At 33.2% G+C, this 25,553-nt stretch overlaps 1 protein-coding gene across 3 annotated transcripts in view; it reads left to right on the forward strand.

Annotated features, from left to right (window-relative positions):
• LOC144377071 (uncharacterized) overlaps nucleotides 1-25,553 on the forward strand; it is a 411,176-nt gene that overhangs the window by 377,154 nt on the left and 8,469 nt on the right. For all 3 annotated transcript variants that reach the window (XR_013437681.1, XR_013437684.1, XR_013437685.1), the window contains one exon: nucleotides 6,414-6,464. The gene's annotated coding sequence lies outside the window, so the exon portion shown is untranslated. The remainder of the gene's footprint in view (nucleotides 1-6,413; nucleotides 6,465-25,553) is intronic.

Below are 25,553 nucleotides of genomic sequence, written 5' to 3' on the forward strand. Positions count from 1 at the left end.
TACAAATTCAGATCCTAGAAGAGAGTGTGTTCAATGTACAGTTATTGAGTAGGTAAATTTAAAATAAAAACTAAGAAAAAGTATGGTCTGCTGTGGAGGAAAAGAGAAATCTAGCAAATGCTTATATTTCTAGTGAGAGCAACATGTTGAATGGTAGTAGCATTCCATAAGTTAGGGAAAGAGAATGAAAAACTAAAACACAGAATGGAATGGAATAATGGTAAATGAAAAATTCAGTTCTCCATATTTAAGGATAAGATAAAAAATTAAAAAGAAGGTCAAGTTTCTTGGCTAATGGTGGATACATTCTATGTAATACACTCTTTGTCTATAGGTTGGGCCTCTGAATCTAATAAGACTTCATTCCTATGATTGGCATATATTACATAGCAAGTATGAGAGAAGCCTAAAAATTGGGATTGAAAGGGACACTATCCTGAGTGGGTCTGCCTTTACCGAGGACCTGGGCCTTTGTTGAAAAGAGAGAGGTTCCTGGCTTGCTTTGCAGAAATAAGACATCAGGGTTAAGAGAGCCTTGTGTCTACATGATGAACACTTTCTAATAGACAGGCTCTCACATTGGACCTGGGAATCAAGGTGGAATAATCAAGGCCAGACCTTGAGCCTCCATTCCCAGGATTACCACATCAGTCTACACCTTACATCATTTCCTGAAGAAAATGCTGCAATATTGTGTTACTTTTTATTTTATGAAATTGTTCTCATTTTGGGGATATTATACCTAATGAAAAAAATTTTATATTCCCTATTCAAATTTGAGTTCCTTAAAGTCAATTTTTACGTTTCCTTCTTCTCCCATATTTCCTTAGATTTGCCTTGGACATTTTTTTGATGCTCAAGAAATATGTGTTAAAAATTAAATAGAGGGGCTGGGGATGTGGCTCAAGTGGTAGAGCGCTCACCTAGCATGCGTGAGGCACTGGGTTCGATTCTCAGCACCACATTAAAAATAAAATAAAGATATCGTGTCCACCTAAAGCTAAAAAATAAGCATTTAAAAAAATTAAATAGAGATTTAAAGTTCTCAGATTCTCAATAAACATATTTTACAGAAATACAGTTGTTAAGTGTGTATATGTGTGCTTGAGACACTTCTATGTTCAGGCTTTAGCTTCAAAATATATCAAGAATCCAAACACTTCTTGCTGCCAAAGGCAATTGCTCTTGATGCTCTGTGTTCATGCTTTCAACACTCACCTTTACGTGCCAAAGAGTACTTGTAGCAAGCATGCAAATCTCTGAGGACTTTTCATCTGCTATGGATGGATCCTTGGACAGCAGGAGGGCAAAACAGAAATTTATTTGTAAGCATTCCTCAACTACTGATTAATAGGAATTTGACATAATTCTCTCCTAGCTGCCTGACTCTTTGGCTGCAATTCTTTGAAGCATGTTCTACACATTCTACTAGTGTTCTTTGGGAGGAACTGGATACCAGGTACCTGCAGGCAAGGGTCACTTATTAAATTATACATTCTCTGCTGGTTTTCTTTAATTGATATACAGAAATACATGGAAAACAAACAACAAGAGAATATTTCTAAAAATGAAAAAGGAATTCAATATTTAACATTCACATGTACACAAACACAGACACACACACACACACACACACACACACACACACACACACATACATGCACACACATGCCCTATACTCAACTTTCAGACATTTCTTGTATTCTGAATAGGAAAGTTCAAGATGCAGGGTAATTAGGGGTTTCTCTGTTCTTCATTATTCATAAATAGATTTCATTCTACAAAGAATAGAAACAGGGGCTAGCAGTTTATGATTTCATTAATTAATATGATGCCAAGAAAGACTTTTGGCTTCTTTTAGTTTTCTATTCAGCACTACTGACTGACTAGAGCTGATACTCACCCACATTCATTTCTCCAAGTGCCCAATTTAGTTTTAAGTTGTGAAATTTTTAGAGTTTTAGCTTCCCTTTAAGTTGTGATTGGGCTCATGAGGTTTTCAAGATAACTGGTACTTCAATAGTCTACTTGTTTACTTTGCTGTTATTCATCACCTCTTAAGAGAAATTTCTAACATTCCCAAGTCAATAGAGATATCACAGTCTCTTTAACATAAAAAAAAAACAAAGCAGGCTTTGCTCTAGCTGATTTTACTTATTAGTTGTTGGTGATAGGCAGTAAATAATAAATTGTTAGCAAATACATTGTATTGAATTATAAAAGGCTAAAGTCGATAGAAAAATAAATAAACAAGAGTATTGGGGATACATTGGTATGTGCTAAGCATTTTAATGAATTAAATGGGGGTAATTCTCTTTAATTATGTTCTCTAAAAGGCAATCCCAAGATAAAAATTAGTGAGCAAAATGGCTTAATGAAAGGGGATATAGCTCAGTTGTAGAACACCTGAGGTTTGATCACCAGTATAGAAATTAGAAATATGGTATTCAGAGAATAATAAATGGATTGGATGAATTGGTAAGGATGAAGAAGCAAACAAAGAAGCAATTGTAAGAAAACTTTGGTCTTCACCCTTAAACTGCAGATATGCTGTAGACTGTAAATCAGGTTCTCTCTTGACAGAAGACAAGAAGTTTTATGGGCAAGATAAATTTGGTCAAAGACAAAATTTACAGAGTTAGTCAAGCAGATGTTAAACAGGAGATAATTTCAATAAATGGAAAGAGTTTAAGACAGGGTCCAATCATGATTTAAATGAATTAATAAATTTTCTGAAGTTTCCTTTTAAATTTGGATCCAAATTGCCTACCTCTTTAGTGTAAACGGGGTTATGTGATGAATCAAATAATAAAGAAGTGAAGGCATATGGAATCTGAAACAAGATCACATTAAGAATCTGTCTTGTCTTTACTTAGTCTGGATGACTTATTCCAAAAGCAGACAGTTGCACTGTCATGAGCGCATCTGTAGCAGCCCCAGAATGAGGTCCTGTTATGAAAGTATGAAAGTCATGCCTCCTCCATATAGCCATGGTAATAAGTCTCCTTGAAATGGATCCTCCAAGCCTAGTTAAGCTGTTTTCTAGCCAACAGCTTAATTTCAAAAATCATAGGAAACACTGAATTAGACTCATCCATCAAAGCCACTCTCAAGTTCTTATCTCATATAATCAGTAAAATTATGTAATTTCTTATATTTTATGCCACTGAGTTTTGGGATTTTATTATTCACCAGAAATAACTATTACAGTACCTAATTGGGACATACCTACCATGTTCCAGAAACATCAGAAGCATTACTTTGATATAAAAAAGACTAATTTAGTAACAGAAAGACAATTATAATGCCAGATTTTTCTCAATTAGCTATATGGCTTATTGTAGATTGTTAAAATCTTAATCACATTTGTGAAGTCAACTTTTTTATGTTAATAACATAAACATTGGTTCTAAGGGACATGGATATCTTTGGAGAACCATTATTCAGCCTACCTATGTTGTTAATGCTCATTTAAACTAAACAGGGCTTGCAAAACTAAGGTCTGGGAAAGACATTTTCTGCAAAGGCAAATGAGGTGATTAAGTTTTCTTGTTTTTTTTTCCCCTATGCTACATCTTGAAAATATGTGATATTAAGATTCATTAGGATCTAATTAGAATGAACTGGCTTCAGAAAGCATATTGCTAAATTTTCTTGAAAAGAGAATGGGGTTTAAATGCTTGATCTGTGTAAGTTTCAATTTCTTTATTTCACCAGAAATGACTAAAATAGCTATTTCAAAGCATGCCAATCAGGAGGTAGAATAAAATTGTAAAACTTTTTTTCTTTATTATCTAAGCAAAATAGTAAAAAAGATGGGCTGGGGTTGTGGCTCAGCTTTAGAGCACTCTCCTAGCACATGAGAGGCTCTGGATTTGATTCTCAGCACCACATAAATAAATAAATAAAAACAAGAAAAAGGTGTTATATCCAACCCCAACAACAAAATAGTAAAAAGATCCCATACAAGTGGAACAATGGTGAACAGCTGCAGTAAAGGAAAATAAGTCATGGCCCTGAGACGTGGAAGAGAAGCCACCACAGTGTGGCTACTAAGTCATTGTTAAGAAGAACAGGCAACACCATTTTAAAACATATCCTCCCTCTTAGAATAAGAGTCACCTCATAGTCACTCTGGCTCAACCTGAACTTAAACCCCAGACAATACCTCACGTCATGCAAAGAAAGGAAATTGTTATCTGGAACCAGAATTCTGAAAATGCCTGTTCGACATGGAAACTGACCACCTCAAAGAATGGAGGTGAAGATCAAAAAGGACAATTGCCTGACTGATAAACCCCTAGCAATGACCTAACCACAAAAATTTGCCCCACTCTCTCATTCCTCTATATCTATACCAAGTTGTAAGCAGAAGATGGGTCTTAGTTTCCACTGGGTTCCCTTCTGCAGGTTTGCTCCTGAATAAACCTGTGTTACTGTTGAACCACCTCTCCTCTCTCTTTATTTTCTTCATTCTCTTCTTTCCTTATATTGATGATCTGTATTGTAACAAAGATAATTAAAGAGGGCAGGAAGTGACAAAGATAGAAGGGATGGTGAAATTCTGTGAGGAGTTAGGTAGAGGAATATGTATTTAGTTTATAAATCACAAGTCATGTTACAATATCATTTCTTATTTGGAAAACATAAAAACAGATCAGAAATTTTTTCGTGATTTAAGAATTAGTATTTAAGAAAGGCTGAGAAACATTTCTTTGCAGAATGCACATGCATAATCAAACACATAAATAATGATTTGATGAAAATAATCCACAATCAATTCTATTTTCCTTCTCTTAATTCTTCAGTATATTAGAAAGGGTTATAAAATATTTAAAATCAAACAGAATTGCTCCACAGAATCTCTGTGTCAAGTGCAGCACAGTAAAATTCTTTTATGTAGGAGAAAAGCATTAGGAGGGAAGAAAAGGCACGAATGCATCTTTAAAATTCATATGAGCTAAAACTGCACAACAGGCAGCTTGCACTTAGCATAGTGAATGATGGTTGATTATATGAGTGCAGTCGGTTGAAGGGATAAGAAAGGCCATTTCTAACATGTGCTTTGAATACATCTTCAAGGCAGGTTCACTGAAGTGTAATTTAGGAGCACAGTTTTATGAATCTTGTCAAAAATATACATTTATGTAAACACTATCATAGAAAAGATGTGGAGTATTTCCATCACCCTTAAGTAGTTCTTCATTGCCCTTGGCAATCAATCCACTCCTTCCCCTTTATCCCCAGAAACCATTGGTCTGTTTTCATTTTCAATGCTTCTGCTTTTTTTGCAGTGTCCCATGCATGAAATCATAGTGCATAGCTTTTGAGTCTTTATTTTACTTAGATATTGCCTTTGCAGTAATACCCATATGATTGCATGTACTTTACTTTTCTTGTTAAGTAGCATTCTCTTTCATGGACATGCTTCAATATGTACAACATGTTTAATACAGCTATGCATAACATTTGCACACATTTTAAAAACTGGCCTGAAACTAACTTTACATACTTAAAAAATGCAAGCAGTAAACTTTGATATATGTGTCTACTAATGAAAACATTGCAATTATAAACATGCATGTCACCCTCAAAATTTTCTTTATGCTCTTTTTAAATCCCCTTTGCCTGCTGATTCCCTTGCTCAAGCAACAATTATTTTTCTCTACTAAGTAGCTGGTATTTCAAAAAAATGTGTATAATAAGAATTATATAGTCTAGTGTTTTCTGTCTTGCATCTTTCATGAAACATAAATATTTTAAAATTCACCCATGTTGTTATATATATATATATATATATATATATATATATATATATATATATATATATAGAGAGAGAGAGAGAGAGAGAGAGAGAGAGAGTTTATTTTTTAATTGCACAGTAGAATTCTTAATGTTCTTTCACATAGATGTACCACAACTTGTTTATCTATTTGTATGTTGATGCAGAGGTAGTATGTTTTTTTTTAAATTTTAGGCTCCATGGACACTTATATTTATTCATGTACATGTTCATTTCTTTCACTGCTATAAGCTAATACCTAAAAGTAGATTGACTAAATCACATAGTAAGAAAATATTTAATTTATAAGAAACTGCCAATGTGTTTTACAGGTGGTTGGATGATTTTACATATAGCTCATTAATGAATCAGATTCTAGTTACTTCATGTCCTTGACAAAACTAGCTTTGGTACAAATTTTACATTTTATATATTTAAGTACACCTGTAGAAATCTCTAGTTGCAGTAGTAATTTACATTACCTTGATGACTAATTATGGTATTAGTATTTCTAATATACTTGGTTGTTATCTGTATAACTTATTTTATTAAGTATTAAATCTTTTGCTCATTATTTATTGGACTTTTTTCTTGTTTTTATTCATGATGTGTATACTGTTTCTGTTTCTAGGATGAATAATGATCTTCCATTTGGGGAACATCTTTTAACATTCCTTACAAGGTAAATATGCTATTATGAATTCTTTCAGTATTTAATGTCTACTTTTTCATTTTATCATCCAAATTGTTCATTAGTTATACCTTTTGTATTATTAGTTTTTTCTCTAGTCTATAAATGCATCTTGCATTTATAATCATCAACAATAAAGTAATGTTATGCACCTGTATATAAGAAATTTTCAATAAAATATATTACATTTCAGTCTCTTTTTTGTACTATTTTATTATATATTTTACTTTCATTTATCTTATAAATGTTGAAGTATCTTGATATCATTTCACTTGCAATAGTCAATTGTCTTGAAGATTAATAAAAATATTGAAGATGATATCATGTGGTGATGTTCCTCAAATATGTTCAGAACCCTTAAGTTAGCCTGCAGTTAGGCAAAATTATCTAACACAAAGTGTATTTTACTAAGAATGGTTGGTTTTCTCCTAAGTACATAGATCGTCATTTTGTAGACATGAAGGAATGTAAAAACACAATACAATATCCAGAAGATGCTGATAACACCGTATATATATTCCAGATAAAGGTTATTCTTTTCATATGATATTGAATGGATGGAAGCTTTGACTCACTGTCACTGCCCAGATTCATGAGAGAACGTTTTACCTATTGTTAACCCAGGAAAATGTCAAAATAAAAAAAAATAAGTATGAGTTACATTAAGTGCACATTGCTTTCAGATCTTGTATAAAATTTCAAAAAAAAAAAAAAAACAAGTAAAGTCAAACAATCTTAAGTACAGAACCATCTGGATATTTACATTTGATGCTATTCCTAAAACATTTCTTTGTCTAGATCTAAGTCTCTGTCTGGTGTCATGGTTCACTTGAAAACTTTTCATTAATATTTCTTATCTCACAAGTATGTAAAAGTGTTCTTTGCCTTTGTTTTTCCAAAAAGGATTATATTTCACTTTTCTTTTCAAACTATCTTTTTTCTTGAATTTAGAAGTCGGGGTAGACGGTATTTTTGTTTCTATACTTTAAGATTATTTTATTACTTTCTAGTTAAGGACTTTATGATGAGAAATTTGTTGTAATACATATTTTTATTTCTCTTAGGTTATTTGTAAATTTTTTTCCTGTTGCCTGAAATACTTTTATTTTACCTTACTTTTTATCTGTTTGGGGACTATGATGGTTCTAGTGTGCATAGGTGGGGGTAGTGGGGTTAGTGCTATTTCCATTAGCAGTGAAATTGAAACAGCTGAGAAAAGAATCATATGAAAGTATAAAATGCTGAAATACAAAAAAAAAACAATTTTCTTCAAAAAATGTATCATGGAGCTATAGGACAATAGCAAAATATTATTTGGTACAACTGAACCTCCATATCATGGGTTTGGCATCCTCAGATTCAACCAGCCATGGGCTGAAATGTTTGAAAAAAAAATGCCTCTAAACTGAATATCTACAGACATTATCTTTCTTATTGTGATTTCTTTACCAATGTAACAAACCATATATATTGTATTATGTATAATAAATAATTTAGATATGATTAAAGTGTAAAAAAGTTATATGCAAATACTATATCATATTTGGTAAGGGACTGGAATATCTGTGGATGTTGGTTTTTATGGGGCATAGTGGATCCAATCCCCAGCAGATACTGAGGGTTGACTTTATTTATTCTGTTAGGGATTCTTTGAGTTTTTGAATTCTGGATTAATCATCTTTTATTATTTTGAGAGATTTTTCATCCACTATCTCTTAATATATTTTTCTGTCCCATTGTCACATACTTCTACTTTCCACACTTCAATTAAATTTACATAAGATAATTTATATTTTTAACACACCTGAATTTTTTTTCTTGAGTTATTTTGCTATGATTTTGTTTTCCATTTTTCATTTTGTGTTCCATCAATTTTTATTGCCTTAAGAATTCTTTTCTCAATTTTTTCAGCTCTGCTTATCCCATTAAATTATTTTCTTTTCTATCACATTTTTATTTTTGTAAATCCATTAAACTCACTTTCATAATTTTATTCTCTCTGTTGAAATTATTTCTTTTTTTGCAACACATTTTGCATTTTTCTCTTTGAATCCATTTAAGTATCCATCATAATTATTTTAAAGACACTGTCTGATAATTCCAACTTCTTTAGTCATACTCTGAATCTGGACTTTTTTTATTATTTAGTTTAAGACAATGTTTTTAGTATTTTAATCAAAAGACTTGGGCATGACCTGACACATATTAAAATAATATATGCTTCTTTGTCCTTAGTCTGTCTTCCTTAAATGATGATTTTGAAGAGAACATATATTGGGATTAATAATGAACTAAGAAACTTCCATATCTACCCTTCCTTCACTTTTAGTGCTTAGCACCATCACAAAGCAAAATGATTGTTAATGTTTAGTTCTGCCTATAATGTTTTTTTTCTTGCATTCTACTAATGATGGTTGAGTTATTATGGTGTAGATATTAAGTGTCCCCCAACAGCTCATGTGAGAGACAAGGCAAGAACATTCAGAGGTGAAATTATTGGGTTAAGAAAGCCCTAACCAAACTATGAAATAAGAAGACAACCTATTTACCTTCTACACACACACACACATTGGGTTAAGAAAGCCTTAAACCAACCAGTGAATTAATGCCCTGGTGGGGACTGAGTGGTAACTGAAGGCAGGGAGGGTGTGGCTGGAGGATGTGGGCACTGGGGACATGCCTTTGGGTATATATTTTGTATCTGCTAAGTGGAGTCTTTCTCTCTGCTTCCTAATCAGGTCCGAAGCTGCTTCCCTCTACCACACTCTTTCATCACAATGTTCTCTGCCTCACCCTGAGCCCTTATGAATAAAGCTGGTTGTCTTCAGACTGAGACTTGATACCATGAGTCCCAAAATAAACTTTTCCTCTTCTAATCGAGTTTGTTAGGTCTTTTGGTCACAGCAGCAAAAAAGCTGACTAAAACAAGGATAGAACTCAATTTTTTCAAGCTCTTTGAAAATAATGTCACCTGTGTAAAAGAGCAAATAACTGTATTTCCCATACTAAATTAATAAGCTCATATTCTGGGGGCTTGTTAACATGCTTGAATATGCTTATTAAAGTCTGGATGGTACCAATTATAAGGAGAAGAAGAGATGATATTAGCATACCATAAGGAAAAGGCTAAGGGAGACCAACAAGTCACACTTTTCTACTATTTTCAGTTTCAAGGGAAATTCCATGCTTCTGATATTTAAAAGTTACAGATTAAGGTATGTCCAACAGAATTCACATCCATAGTTTTGGAGCTGGCTACCAGGAAGTCACCATTGTGATCAAAAGATTTTATAAGGTAAACCCTACAACTTGCTAGCTTGATTGTAGCCCAGATATGCTACAGTAAGGCAGGTTGGATGCTTGAACCATTCCTAAAATTGCTGAAAATCAATGGAGGGAACTTAAAAATGAAATATCCTCTGGCTTAAGTTTCCTAGGGTGATATTATAGGAAAAATTTTCACTACCATACCAAATTTTTCCAACTCTACATTTCTAGGCAATTCTGTTCATCTCCAAAATTACAAAAGATGTAAACACTTGAAGGATCCAAAAGGGGACATTTTAATGGGACAGGCTTACCTTACAGTGACTTGTAGTCACTCACGTAGCTACAGTTCACAGAGGGGAAGCCTGAAAATGTAGTTTTGCTCTTTACCATAGGGAGTATGGAATAGATTCTGGGGAAAAAATATTAATATAGGCCACATCTTACTAATCATTAAATACTCATTTTCCCCTAATATTATATTTTTTGCATTTTATTAGTTTGTTTTAGTTATGCACAATATTAGCATTATTTTGAAATAATTATACAAGCATGGAATATAATTTTCTCTAATTCAGTCACCAGTAATTTCCTTTTACCTCCTCTGCTCCCTTCCCCTGTTCCCTTTCCTCTACAGATAAATGAATGCTTCCTCTCAAACCGCTTCCTTTACTCTACTGATTCCTCTTCTATGTTCACAAAATCCCCCAGACCATTACCATATTTAAAAAATTATATTCACTCATTTTCAAAAAAGATAGCATAAATCATCTGCATATGATGTACAATCTTCTCCATTAAGTATACTATATCTGCTTATTGTCTTTCAAACTGTTAAATAAGAAGACAACCTATTTATCTTCTACACACACACACACACACACACACACACACACACATACACACAAACATACACACACAAAATACCACCACAGCTGCATGTGAAGCTTGGATGATATTTACAGAGGATAATACAAATAAATACTCACATCCAAAATGAGAGAGACACAGAGAAACAGAGCGAAGAGGGTGAGAAACATAACAACATTCAATAGTTTGCAGCAATGATATCTGGCATAACTGAGAAGCCTTGCATTGGTACCACAGGACCATAGACTCTGGCTGGGCTGTCAGGTGAACGCCCTAGTCCATTGTTCGCTAGAGCTTTGGGAATCTCCCTTCTGTGCAAGAAATTATCAAGCCTTGACATTCATCACTCTTGTTAAAGTCCCTTGAACCTAGTTAAGAGTCAATCTTGGAGAAGAATACACAAGGAAATTAATAACAGAGGATGGTTCATTAAAGATTTGTGGTGTGGCACAAATCTTCTCTTCAAGTAGTTCCCATTGTCATATGAGGAGAATTAATTGGAAAGCAGGGTTGAAAATCTGGAAGATGCTGTAAACTTAGACACATGCTTTGGGCCCATGATACTTTCAACAATATCAGAAAATTTAAAGTTTTATTTAAAAAGAACTTGTGAAGGGCCAGTGAGTCATATTGATGGAAAGTTTCATGACATGGAGCATTTTCTTTCATGTTCAAGGGTAATCTTTTCTATTTTTTTAATTCTTCTAAAGGTACATGGTACCATCACAAAAAGTCATCACATGAAATCAACCTGCAGTTTTCATTGAAAAAAAAAAAACAGAAATAGCTGACATTCCTTTATTTCAGCATCGGACAAAAGATGAAGTACTCAAACTTTAAATTAGTACAATATACATCTGATAGCCTCCTCCAACCTTAAGAGTCTATTCTTGTCAGTTTTGTATTTAATTTTAAAAAACTGGTATGTAAGCCCTTGAATAAAAGATCTTCAGAGGGACATGAAGGATCATCAATTCCAAACTCCTTATTCTATGTACAGAGATAATTAAGAGCAGAGAGATTTGATGATTTCCCAGGGTTATCAAATTAATTAATTAACAGTAGAATCTCAAATTTTAGCTGTCTTTCCAGGAAAATTAGTATCTAACACGGTTTTATCACTTGTCTCTTTGATGTCAAATCACACCTCCCTCCCATTCTTTTCTGTCATGATAGGGGAACTGCTTTTGTCAGCAAGGAAGCATCCCTTTTCATCAAACTGGGGAGAGAACAGTTTTAATATCAAGTAGTTTTAATATCAAGTAGCACAGTGCTAGCAACTCAATATTGCTGTCTCTGTCCTAAATTTTCACACAGAAAAGAGCAGTCATGGTTTGACAGCTGAGGAAATGCTTTTTAAGAGAGATCTTGATAGCATGCAGATTTTGAACATTTTTGTGCTGATAATTTTCCAAATAATGCAGGCAATAAAAAGATATTTGATGTATTATTCATAATAACTAGTGTGGTCAAGAACAGTGAAACTGATCTTGATGATTTCTATTTCATATGTATGTCTAAGTAAAAAAAAAAAAAGCTTTTGTTTTCAGTGTTTGAGGAAAAAATGAGTGATTGCTTTTCCTTTCACATTTAGTTCTTGGATTCTGTGTTTGCCTACATTATAACCTAAAGACAAACCTGAATTCATCTAAGCATATAAAAGTAAGTTTTGGGTTGTGTTAGGCAGCTTTCTACCACTGTGATAAAAATATTTGATGGGGACAACTTAGAGGAGGAAAAGTTCGTTTGTACTTAGAGTTTCACAGGTTAAATTCATAGCTGACTCACTCCATTGCTCTGGCCCTGAGGAGAAGCAAAACATTATGGCAGAAGTGTCTAAGAAGCTGCTCAGCTCTTGGCATCTGGGGAAAAAGAAATCAAAGAAGGGGCCATGGAAATATGTAGTCCAGGTTTCCATCACATTTACCTACTTCCTCCAGCCACACCCTTACCTGTCTACAATTACCACCCAGTCTATTCAAATTATAAACCCTCCAAATGAATCAATATGCCAATCAGGCTGTAGCTCTCATAATATAATCAGTTCATCTCTGAAAAGTCCTGCATTCCCTAACACATGAGCTTTGGGGGAACATTAATGACCCAAATCATAATATTCAGTACTAAGAGAAATATAAAAATGTAATAGCAGTGCTAATATAAAAATATTTTATCAATGTTTTTATGCAAAAAACCCCCAATACCTTAGGAATTGTCCTGTCTGTATTCTAAATACTATTAAAAGTTGTGAATGGGGCTGGGGATGTGGCTCAAGCAGTAGCGCGCTCGCCTGGCATGCGTGTGGCCCGGGTTCGATCCTCAGCACCACATACAAACAAAGATGTTGTGTCCGCCGAGAACTAAAAAATAAATATTAAAAAATTCTCTCTCTCTCTCTCTCTCTCTCTCTCTCTCTCTCTCTCTCTCTCTCTTTCTCAAAAAAATAATTAAAAGTTGTGAATGTAGAATTGAATAGGGCATAATTTTGCTTTCAAGACCCAGGAAGGGTGTGCCCAACACCATGGAAACAGAGAGCCAAGTGATGCTTGTCCCCTTCTTAAAGCATATAAACAGACAAAAGTAGGAATATGTTTTACTTCTTAGTTTTTCTGAGTTATTTTAGATTATTTTCCTCTCTATAGAAAACTCTGTATTTGGACCTACTTGACCACACACATACTCAGTCTATTCATTTCTAAAGAGGAAATTTTGATGCTACCACCTAAAATCAATCTTTCCCCTTGAACACTAGATCTATTTGGTACTCAAGGATATGACACAGGCAGTTTCACTAAGTCCACTTTAATTGCCACTTTTCAGTCTGCCTATAAGTTATTTTCATCAGGATACAAACATTGTTGTGACTCCTTACTTGTTTAAAAGAATTTAAATTCTACTTCCCAAATAGCTGTCATTCTATATTCTGGATCTATTTGGAGGACAAAAACTCTCACAGAGTTGTCTGGACATTGTATCCATTCTTTGTGCATTATTTTACACCATTTTCAGATAAAATGTATTCCCACCACTCAAAAACAACAATCATTTTAAGATTGCCAGAGTCCTACAAGATGCTGAAACTGATGGTCATTTTTTTTTTTTTTGGCCTCATTTAATTTGACTTGTGAAAAAACTTGACTTATTTTCTTAACGTGTATTTCAGATATTATGATTTTCTCCTGCCTCTGCTTCTATTTATTTATTCGCTTTTCATATCTTAGTCTTTTCTTAGCCTATGGACTTGATTACAATGCTGTTTTTCTTTTCTTATCCGCATTGACTTTTCTCTAGTAATATCATCATGTCTCAAGTTTTGTCTCTAGCCCAGACCTCTCTTCTGAATTCCAAATTTGAATATGCAAATGCTTCCTTCTTGTCTCTACTGAAATATATAATACATATCTCACATTCAGTGTAACCAGAATTGAATCTGTCAAGTACTTCAGAGTTCACTCTCTGATAATGTCAACTCTAATTTCACAATTCCTGAGGACAAAAACTTTTGACATATTCCTAACACCCCAAATACAACCTATCAGGATATTTTTCTTGACTTATATTCAAAATACATTCAGCATTTGATCACTTTTCAATGGACTTATTGCTACCATAACTGTCTGAACCAACATTGTCTTTATTCTGGCTGTTCCTAGAACATTCAATTTTTTACACTTAGGGCTTTCTTTTAAGCTGTGACTTTTTTGTTAGTACTCATTTACAAATTGTCTTTACTTTTTTCAATCTTTGCTTTTATTGTCTCTTCTAAATGAGGGTGCTACTCTAAAACAATCATATCTGATTTCTGTACCCCTCAGGACAATTCCTAAGATATGTTTTTTTTGCATAAAAAAGTTGATAAAATATTTTTATATTAGCACTGCTAAAATATTTTTATATTAGCACTGCTACATTTTTATATTTATCTTAGTACTCAATATTATGATTTGGGTCATTAATGTTCCCCTTAAAACTGAATCTCATCCCATTTTCTCAAATCTCCAAACTTCTTTTAATATTTCTCTTACCAATACTACTTAACATCTTCACTTATTTAGAGTACTAGATTTAGAATATACAAAGGTATGTCCAGTTAAATTTGAATTTCAGATAAAAAATGCATAATTATTTAGTATTTCATTGTTTATATAAAATTTATATTTCATTCATTATTCTGTATTTTAACTTACAATTCTTTGATCATTAGAATCTAAAGTATAAGTAGGGAAATTTTGTTACAATTTTTTTAAACTATTGTATCTTAAGTGAAGACATTGGCTCATACATAGTATGTATGCTTTACATATTTATTAAATTGAATTTATTTGCTTTGATTATTCTTAAGAAATTATATGCCTCATACTGGGAGAGAATACAAATTATATTAGGAAAAAAATTTTCTTTACATTATACTAAACCAACATCCTGATTTTTTAACATTAAAAAGTTTTTGATAAATAGCGTTACCTGAATGACAAGGTACAAATATAATTTGAAACTCTATAAAAATAGTGGAAAATTGATTCTGACATCCATATATTATAGGTTGGGATAAGTTAAAATAAGTAAAGAACTGTTTTTGATATCAAGGAATGCTTTTTAAAATAAAAACAACAGCAATAAAATCTGCTTATTTCACATATTCTGAATAAAACCTGTGCCAAAATTCTAGAATAATTCTACAGTGTATATGATCATTTTCTATAGAATGGCGATGTTAACTGTGGCAGGTTATATAAGTGAAATGCACACCACCTTGCATTTGTATTTTTCCTTTTATGGTAATTAAATTTCACATATTATAAAGGACTCTAAAACTTACATGCAACTGAAAAGTCTCACAAAGAATAGACGTTCACTTTAGGAAATAAAATGGGAACCAGGGTTAATATAGTTTAAAATTATGATGATTACAGATCATAATAGATTTTGTAAAAGAATCTGGAGTCTTACTGATTTGCTGCAAGTGCTGAGCCACTTGTTAGATGGCTTTCATGTGTAAGACCAGGAATAATATTATTATACTAGGTTCAGATGGGTTTCAGAAAAACAGTAGTGTTTTGATGTATCATTATTCAGTTGTGGTTTCATCTTCAATTTGATGTTTATAAGGAGTTTCATATTCATGTCAATATCACATTGATTCTGAGTGACAATGATCACTTGCTGTAATATGTTTTGCAGATGTGAAATAGCTGCACTTGTAGACATTCCTTGGGTTTCAACATTAGGTCAGTTGTTAACAATGCTGACTGCTATGTAGGAGTTGATTATACAGTCCAAGTTTGGATTTATTCTTCATAAATTTATTCTTCTCAGTATTGTGTATCGGTCATGACCACAATACTGAGCATATTGATTAGTCTTTGAAATTTTATAACACTCATATTGGATTAAGCCATATCATAGAATTATAGGATAGATGGGTTTTTAATAAACAACATAAAAATATGTAATGGCAATAAATTTGCAGAAAATGAAGTCTAAGCATGCTTATCAGATGCCTACTCACTGTGCATTATATGCTTTTAGCTATGATAGTGGCTAAGTTATTTCTTTTGTTTAAATAGGCTTACTAATGTGACTTACTTAATGTAATGTGAGATACCACAAATAACATACCATTCAAATAATATACCATTCAATAACATATCATTCAAAATTACACATTATGGTATCATGAGTACTATGTTCTGGGGTTGATGAAATCTGCAGAAGTTTACTCTCTCTTGGACAGTAACAGAGAATGTATATAGAAAGAAGAATATGAACTAGGTCATGAAGTCCGTGTTTAATATCACCAAGTTTATAAAAAGCAGAAATGTTCTATCCCAGAACAAACTAGATTGAGCTTCAAGTTCACTTAGTTAAGCAACTTCATTTCAATGATGATGAAGCTGAAGGTCAAAAGGTTATAGGAAATAGTCAAATTCTCATTTTGAGGAAGAACATGGATTGCAATCTATAATTACTCATGTATGAATCATCTTTCTGTTATTTAATTTTACATCTCTGAGTGTAAAGAAAGGATGCTCATATATTCTTCTAGTAAAACTTTCACTCTTTTTTCCTAATGACTATCTAAGAAAATCTATAATATTTTTCAGTGTCCACTTCTCATCTGAGAATAAACCTTAATAATTGTAAATTACTTTTCTCTTCATATTAATTACTATGTGAAGAAACATGATGCAATTCATTCCAATATGATAGCTGTCAGATTTGACCTGCTATGTAGGAGTTGATCATACAGTCCAAGGTTGGATTTATTCTTCCTTAAATTTTCTTCATAGCCATTCTTAAGGTCTTTCTTGTAATAGGATCGGTCCCTGACAAGTTATCCAGGACACTTTTTTTAACCTAATGTAAACTGGTGGTAGATGTTAACCATATCCACAAAACACTTTTACAGCAAAGCCTACATTAGTGTTTAATTTTAAAATTGACTGTCATAGCCTAGCCAAATTGCCACATAAAACTGACCATCAGGCATGGGTAACAGAAAAAGCCTCTGATAAAGGTCTTTCTGCAGTTTCTGGAAAATTGTCAGTCACTGTGCATCCATTGGGTTAGTTGAATTGACACACTACAGATGTCAGGCAACATCTCCTGTGGACACAACCCATGTGGTTTTCTTCCCAAGAAATAGGTAAAAAACTTGGATCTGGAAGGATATTGACCTAACTAATCTTGGAGGTCAGTTGTTAACCATGGAGCTACTTTTATAAAATGTTAAGACTTCTTAGTGTTTGGACCATGTCAATCAAAACTTACTATTGCTTGCAGCTAAGACCATCCTATCATACCTCACTCTTGATTATCCAGTAGCAGAAATTTCAAAAATGAATATTAAAATAGAAACATTTGTAATATTTCTTGGTTTTGAATTCATTAAATTCATTTATTTTCCATGAAATTTACCCAGGGCTTTATCAGAAAAATGCAAGTTGTTTCTGCTTAATTTAAACATTCTACCCAAGTTTCTGGTATTAATTGGTATAATTGTAGAATAGCAGTATGCTTTGCAGCAAGTTGTTTGATTAGTGAATAATGATTTGAGGTCCCTCATTAACTACAACACTTGCCTTTGGAGAAACCTTAATTAGCCAAGTCCAAAGTCTTATCAGCATGTGGGCTAAATTTGAAGTTAAAAGTAAGTTAAAAGCAGTGTTAAACAGAAGTAAATCTGCTTACCTGCTGGGAATATCCTGGCAGGCTTCACTGTGGGTGATGGTTTTCCATAAAGACAGTGAAAAATCTGCTAGACATCACAAGACCACTTGTACACAGCTTTGTAAGTGTAGATAGAAAAAAGTGATGCAAGATCAAGGTGTAACTCAACACTCATGTGGAACTATGTACAGTATTTTTATATAGATATATGTCCTCTGGGCATGGATACAGACTGATAGAGGAGTTCTTATAAAGAAGTATGCAGAATTGTTTTAGTGGTTATATCTAAGTGTGTGAAATTTGGAAGCGATTCTTATTCCCTTCTTCTCACTTGTTTTAATTTTCTGTAACACTAAGTAATATTATAATGTCTAAATATTATTTAAATGAAAACTCATGATAGGACTTATATTGAAAATGGTATTTATTTCTCAAATACATTATATAGCTTATTATTGGGGGAATAGCTCAGATATCAGAGGCATTTCTATATAACAATCCTGGATCTACTATCTATTAGCTTGGTAACCTTGAGTTAGTTACTTTCCTATCTTTCATTGTACTCATTCATAAAGTAGGATCATAACACTTTGCTCATATTTTTGTAGTGAGATAATGCACATTAAATTCATATAAAGGGCTCAGTAAGTAATAGACAATTTTGTTGTTATTGTTGCTGTTCCTTCTGTTATAAATGAAGTCAAGAATAACTACTATTACTTCTGTTTAAAAAGAAGATACATTCTTAAAATCAAAACTTCTAAGTAAGTATATATAATGGTTTAGATATGAGGTATCTCCCAAAAGCTCAAGTGTTAAATAAATAAACAATGCAAGAAATTTTAGAGATGAATTGATTGGGTTATGAGAGCCCTAACCTAATGAGTACATTCATTTAGTTGAATAGATTAAGGATCGTTACTATAGGCAGGTAGAGTTTTGCTGGAGGAATTATGTTCCCAAGGGTATGCCTTTGGAGTTTATACCTGGTAAGCAAGATTTCTCTCTCTGCTTCCTGATTGCCAGGTCTTGAGCCATTTTCATCCTCCACCACCATCTGCCATGATGTTCTGTCTCACCTTAGGCCCCAAGGAATAGAGTCAGCTGTCTTTGGACTGAAACACAAGCCCCAAATAAACTTTTCTTTCTCAGATCCTTTGGTTACGATGGTAAAAAAAACTGACTAAACCAGCATTGGAATAGAGCATTAATGTAGTAGGTTTCTAGGGACAACAAAAGACATTTGTAACTCCCAGTCTCCCTTTTCCACCTGAAATATAACACTGGTTACTTTCATAATTATAACCACAAGGGTCCAGGTACTGGGATAATCTATGGATAGTAATCTTCCTTGCTTATCAATTATTTTAATAAACTAAGTTATCAATATCTCAAGTCCTTTGAACATATAAAATTTTTGTATTTACATTTTATTTACTTGAATAAGGAAAAAGAGTAAGAACTCTAAATGGAAGGTGAAAATCGACGAATCTCTAAATATTTATTGAGCAGTATAATTTTCCATGCAGGAAAGCAATATATAAAGAGGAAAGTATATATTTCTTATCATATCACAATCATGAAACACTGTCTCCTCAACAACCATACACACACACACAAACGCACACACACACACATACACACACACACACACTCACACGTGCGCGCGCGCACACACACACACACTCTCTCTACAAGGTGCAATGATGACATCATCTGCCACAACAACTCTAGACCTCTTTACAATATGACACTCATGCATTATTTTGAGCTGTTTCCTTTTTCAGAAGTGTCACTATACACTGTTACATGAAAAGGAATCACTCTTACATATTTCACAGTCAATGTAGGTTACTTTACTGCTTTCATGTTGGTGGCATGTGCACAGCATAGCTGCCTATCATGCTGCATGGAGACAAAGTTTTGAATACTGAGAAATTCACAAAAGTTTCCAATAATATCCTCATCCCTGGTTGACTTGCAAGGACATTTTTATGTATATCAATTATAATAATGTAAATGTATAAAATATATTGTAGGATTGTGAAGTAGAAATAGGAAGAATTTTTGGAGATACCCAGGCTAGGTTATAACCTGTCTAAATTTATATGATTGATTTGATTTGACCATTTGAGTCTAATTTTTTTTCTTCTAATGAGTATAACCTTACCTGTTTCTCAAAATTGTGAGGATGAAATAAGCTGGGTGCAGTGGCACATGCTTGTAATCTCAGGGGCTATTTGGAGGCTGAGGCAGGATGATCATGAGTTCAAAGCCAGCCTCAACAACTTAATGAGGCACTTAGCAATTCAGCAAGATCCTGTCTCTAAGTAAAATACAAAAAAAGGGCTGGGGAGTGGCCCGGTGATTAAGCACCCCTGAATTCAATCCCCAGTTAAAAAAAATAAGATTGTGAGGATGAAATAAAAGAACTTAAATAGAACTTCTGTCATTCAGTGGGGTATCTAAGAGGCAGTTAAAACACACAAAACACATAGATTTTCCTCTCCTTTTCACTTTTTTTTAAATTTAGCATATATATATATAATATATCATATGTATTTATTAGTATGTATGTGTGGGTATACACACACAGATAAAGAGAAAAGTACACACACATATTGGTAAATTTCTGTATGTGTTATACTTTAGGACTTTTTGTATGGTTAATTAAAAACATGCAAACAAAGCATTCTCAGATCTCTGGAACACCAGATTGAGAAATAGATAGTAGAGCATGTATTCAGAGGACATAGGCTTAAGGAAAAAATAATGAACTTGCAAACTTTCTAGGTCAAAAGTTGTTGAACATTAGCAATTATATATGGTTTAACATGATATTATACATAGTCTGTTATGTCTATTTTGGAGAAAGCTGTGAGACAGAGTATGTTCTTTTTAAATAATAACCACTTTCTGTTAGAGAGCAGGTGGGAAAGAAGTCTTTCTTGGGATTAGGATAGTGTCCTCATTGTGGAAAGACCATTTAGACTAGATCAAGTGAAATACAGTCTACCTACTGTTCCCCATGAAAGTTAGAGGCAAACATACACCTTCCCTGCTCAGATAATGTATTCACATTTCAAAGGAACAAATGAGTTGATACTTAGCAATGGTTATTTAAATTATTTTATTTATTATGGCCTACATGTGTTGGGTATTTTTTAGACCAGAAGAAATTCACTGTGATGCTTTTCTTCATAAATAATCTTTCTTCTACCAGGACAGGTATTTTACTAAGGTACACTCATTACAGTCCAATGCTTCATTCCAATCAAGTTGTTCACTACAATTTCTAGGAAATAAGGTGTGATTGTGCTTCAATATAGGGTTATTTGCTGAACTCTTTATATTGTCAACAGAATCATGCCTGTGGCTTTTGTTTGGTGCAAAACTTGAATTCCTTGATGCATTAAGTACAAATTATGACAAGCTTAAATACCGTGTCTGACACTTCCAGCTAATGAGGAAATCTGTCAGAAGAAGCAGTGTTTCCATGCTGTGAATGTGCTGTGCTAGATTAGATTAAAAAAAAAAAAAAGCTTTGGTCTTAGATAATTTTCTGTCAGAAAAAGTCTGTTACTTACTAGGACTTGGACAATTAGCTTAACCCCTTCATTTCTTCATCAAAAAAAAGGATGCAACATGACAAGTTCCCTAATAGAATTTGTAAATATTAAGGTCCATAAACGTGTCTTAGTTCTTCAAACAACAAGTAGGTAGTTATCATAGAGAATAAAACAGGGTCCCTATTCTCAAAGTTTCTATATACACAGAAGAATAATAAATTATTTCATTTCAGTGTACTAAGGACTGGTGCAATAGGTAATTTATTGATCTTTACCATGTCTAATATCTACCACTGAAGACTTTACTCACATAATGCCATGAAATATTCCCAGGAACCTGATGAAATAAGCATCTCTTTAAACTTTATTTTGAAAATCTAAGCAGATTTTTAAAAATATGAATGTAATTTTCCAAAGTGCAAGAGAAGAGAATTGAATTCTTATGCATTTAAATCTTTGTAGACAAAAATTTTACCATCACACTGTAGTGCTAGGATAGGATAAGAGCACCTTCTAGAAAGCAACAGTAACTCACCACATTCATTAATGTTGAAGAAACGCTAGAATATATTTATGGGAAAGGTCATGGTTTGGATGTTTGTCCCTCTGAATGTTCATGTATTTGAGACTTGTTCCCCAGGGTGGTTGTATTGGGAAATGGTAGAGCCTTTAAAAGGTGGAGGTTGGTGAGAGGCCTTTAGATTGTTGACGGTGTGCCCTCAGAAAGGAATGGTGGTCTCCTGGAATGAGTTCTTACAGGCCCTAACTTCACCCAGTCATTTCTCTGTTTTTCTCTTCTGAAATAGGATCGCTTGCTTCCTCACATACTCCTGGGATCTGCACAGGGCCCTTGTCACAACCTGTTCATGCTGACTGGAATTTCAGCCCCCCAAATTGGACCCCAAATAAACCACTTTCTTTAAAATTCCCTCAGCCTGTGGTAATGTGTTTTTGGCAATGGGAAACAGAAAATACCTGAAGATAACTAAGTTTCATTTTGAAAAATGAGTAAAAGTTTTTAGAATAATAATAGTAATGTAGAAGAAAGTTTTAGAGTTATAAACATAGGAAACAGATTTAGCAAAAAAAAAAAGTGTAATAATATTGAAATGGCATGGAATCTTTTTTAGGACTCTTAGTAAATATTTTGTCACCAGAGCATTCTTTGTGAAAAAAGAGAAATAAGTGACCAAAGGTAGAGAGGTAGGGTTTAAACCGTGTTCTAGAAGATCAACTAGGGAATTATCTTACTCAAAAGATAATGAGAGTCCACTGAAGAGTTATAAACTGGGGAAAATCATTTTCAGACTTTCTTCTTGAATATGACATCCTCTAGGGACAAAATCCAAATGATTAATAGAAACGGAAAGCCCTGAGTTTGGACCATGTTAAGTAAAGATGATAAGGACCAAATAAATTTGAGAAATAGTAATGTTGTAAAATCAGTAGGACTTGATGGCTGATTGGTATGAAGACACTATTTACAAATCCTAAAGTTATTACTTAGGTGGCAGGCTACATGGCAATGTTTTTTACTGAGATGTGATTACAGAGCATGTTTACTATTATGATTATTGTTACAGAGATATCAAATTCTAACAAGTGAACAGATTACATACCCCATTTTGGAAACTACTAGAATCAATTTAGAACAATCAATTGTATCCATTAATATCTATTTATTCAGATGTTCAGGTTTAAAAATATTTATCATGTATAAAGTTTCGGGCTATATGAAGATTCAGTGTGATAAATGTAATCATATAGTGCCAAAAAAAGCCTACCTAGTAAGCTTTATAATGCACGTTTGCTATTTCTCAAGCTATACTTTAATTGAATAAATATTTTAGTATAACTACATTATTTTCCCACTACACTCAAATTTTTTTAATCATGGTGACTGTTACTAACTTCTGATTACCTAGCAAGAATTTTAACACTTGGAGTTAGTCAATTTCCAAATAAAATGTTCTTTTCTGGATGTAAAAGCAAAACCAACCAAATAAATCACTAAAGTTTTTTTTTTTTATGCTTCATTTTATTTTCAATGTTCTGTGTTGTACTTGGGTTGAGAAAACAGTTGAATTAAATTCATCATAAACATCTCAGCTATACTATAATCACCAGTAAATTGGTTATTTTAGGGATAATGTTTTCAGCTAGTATCATTAATGCCATATATTTTGTCAGTCTAGCTCTTGTCAGTTATATTGACTCTTTCTAAGACTCTGTATTTATGTCAGTATGTGAGGAAATGCTTCTGGGTGAATTGAATTCCTGAAGCTTATATGCAACCATAAAATATTTATCTTTGTTCCTTTCACATATTTTCATATTAATTTTTTTCTAATAACCTAAGGGATATAATTATGAAATGTTCATTATGATCATTTTAGTCTTTAGAAAACTGCAGGCATTAGGTGACTCCAATGAGGGCAGTGGATGCTTCACTATTATTTCTAGTATGTTAATATTTTATTCTTTTGTTTGTGAAAATTGCCTTTCAATGGAGACCCTATTTATCTGTGTCTGTGTTCAAACTATAATAGCTTATTATTTTTCCTTAGCAAACACATAAAAGTGCCTCATTAATTTTAGCTGTTTTCTAAAGAATCCCTTACTAAGAAACACATCCTAGGACATGTTGAAAGAGTCCCACGCTTTTCTTTTGTTATCTTTTTTTTTTCCTTTTTGCTATTCTTTTGATATCTAGAGCACATTTCTTGGCAGCTGAAAAATATTTAATTCCTCTTCATTTTACAGTGTCAACTACTGAGTGAAGTGCAAAAGGGGCTAAAGCATCTCAAGAAGGAGAATATCTAGGGACTCAAAATAAGGTTTTGAAAATAACTCAATGTGATAAGTTGAGTAAGTACAAGGTACTAATGCAGCAGAGAGGAGAGAGCCATTAGCCTTGCTTTGGAGATGGACATTTCTTTTGGGACATGTCTACTATCATGTTTGAATGCTCTTTTTGAGCATTTAAAGATAACTGAAGACATTATCAGTTATGCTTATAGATGGGCCAGTCTCCTAGCCCATAGCCAATACCTCACTTTTACACTTCCATTTTCACATTCTACAAGAACAACATCCTTCTTAGAAACTCATCAGGAGAACCTTGAAGACTCATTAATGTAAGCTTTATGATACCGTAATGTTTAGCCTTACAATATTTATCTGGTCTTTTCTCAAGGAAAGCAAACATCAATTTTTCTATGTTTGGAGTAAGAAATTAGACCACAAGAGAACTGAGGCAGATGGAGTTTTCAGAGCAGAACCCAAAGATGGAAGCAATATGATATAGAGCTCCAGAAATCTGAGCAAGGTTTTCCTTAGTTGTTGATTTCACAGCTAATTGCAAATGCATTCTTGTTTAAATTCTTGAAGCCCAATAATCACTATTTAAGAAAGGAGTACTATTGTTGTGAAGTGAAATTAGCATATCCAGAGCTTGAAAAGTGTTTGGTAATACACATTGGTTGATACCAATGTGATCAAAACCTGAAACAATTTTTAGAAGCCCACCCACACACACACACAAAAAAAAAGCAAAAAATAAAATTTAACAAAAGGCTTTAGACTTTAGTAGCAAGGCCAAACTTGCCATTGCATAAGGACTTTTCTGAGCATCACCTAACATAACTTAAAGCAAGCTTTTAGAGTAACACACAGAGACAAAAGAATGAAGGACTGTGCCATTCTTACACAAGCACAGAACAAAGGAGACAGAATACTGCCCAACTCATTTTATGAGATCAGCTTTTTCTTGATACCAGAACCAGAGAGGGAATATATTACAAAAAAAAAAAGCAAGACTGCTAATTACTATTCTTCATAAACTTAAGTATAAGTATTTTGGTAATGGAATCCAGTAGTATTTAAATAGGGTGAAGTGTCATGATCAAGTATATTTTAGGCAGATAATATAAGATTAATTTGATGTATTGATTGATGAGTCAATCAATAAAACAACAGTCAATTTGTTTCTCAAATGTAGAGGGTTGAAAAGTGTTCCTGCAGTATACACATTCATCCAAAACCTTAATATGTGACTTACTGTGGAAAGAGGTCTACAAAGAATTAATTAGTAAGGATCTAAAAATGAAAGAATTCTGGATTTAGGATGAATTCTAAATCAAAAGTCTGGTGATCCTCGTATAAAATTTAAAAAGAGAAAGATTTACACATGCACAGGGACATC

Source organism: Ictidomys tridecemlineatus, chromosome 4 (assembly GCF_052094955.1).
Source record: "Ictidomys tridecemlineatus isolate mIctTri1 chromosome 4, mIctTri1.hap1, whole genome shotgun sequence".
NCBI lineage: Eukaryota > Metazoa > Chordata > Mammalia > Rodentia > Sciuridae > Ictidomys > Ictidomys tridecemlineatus.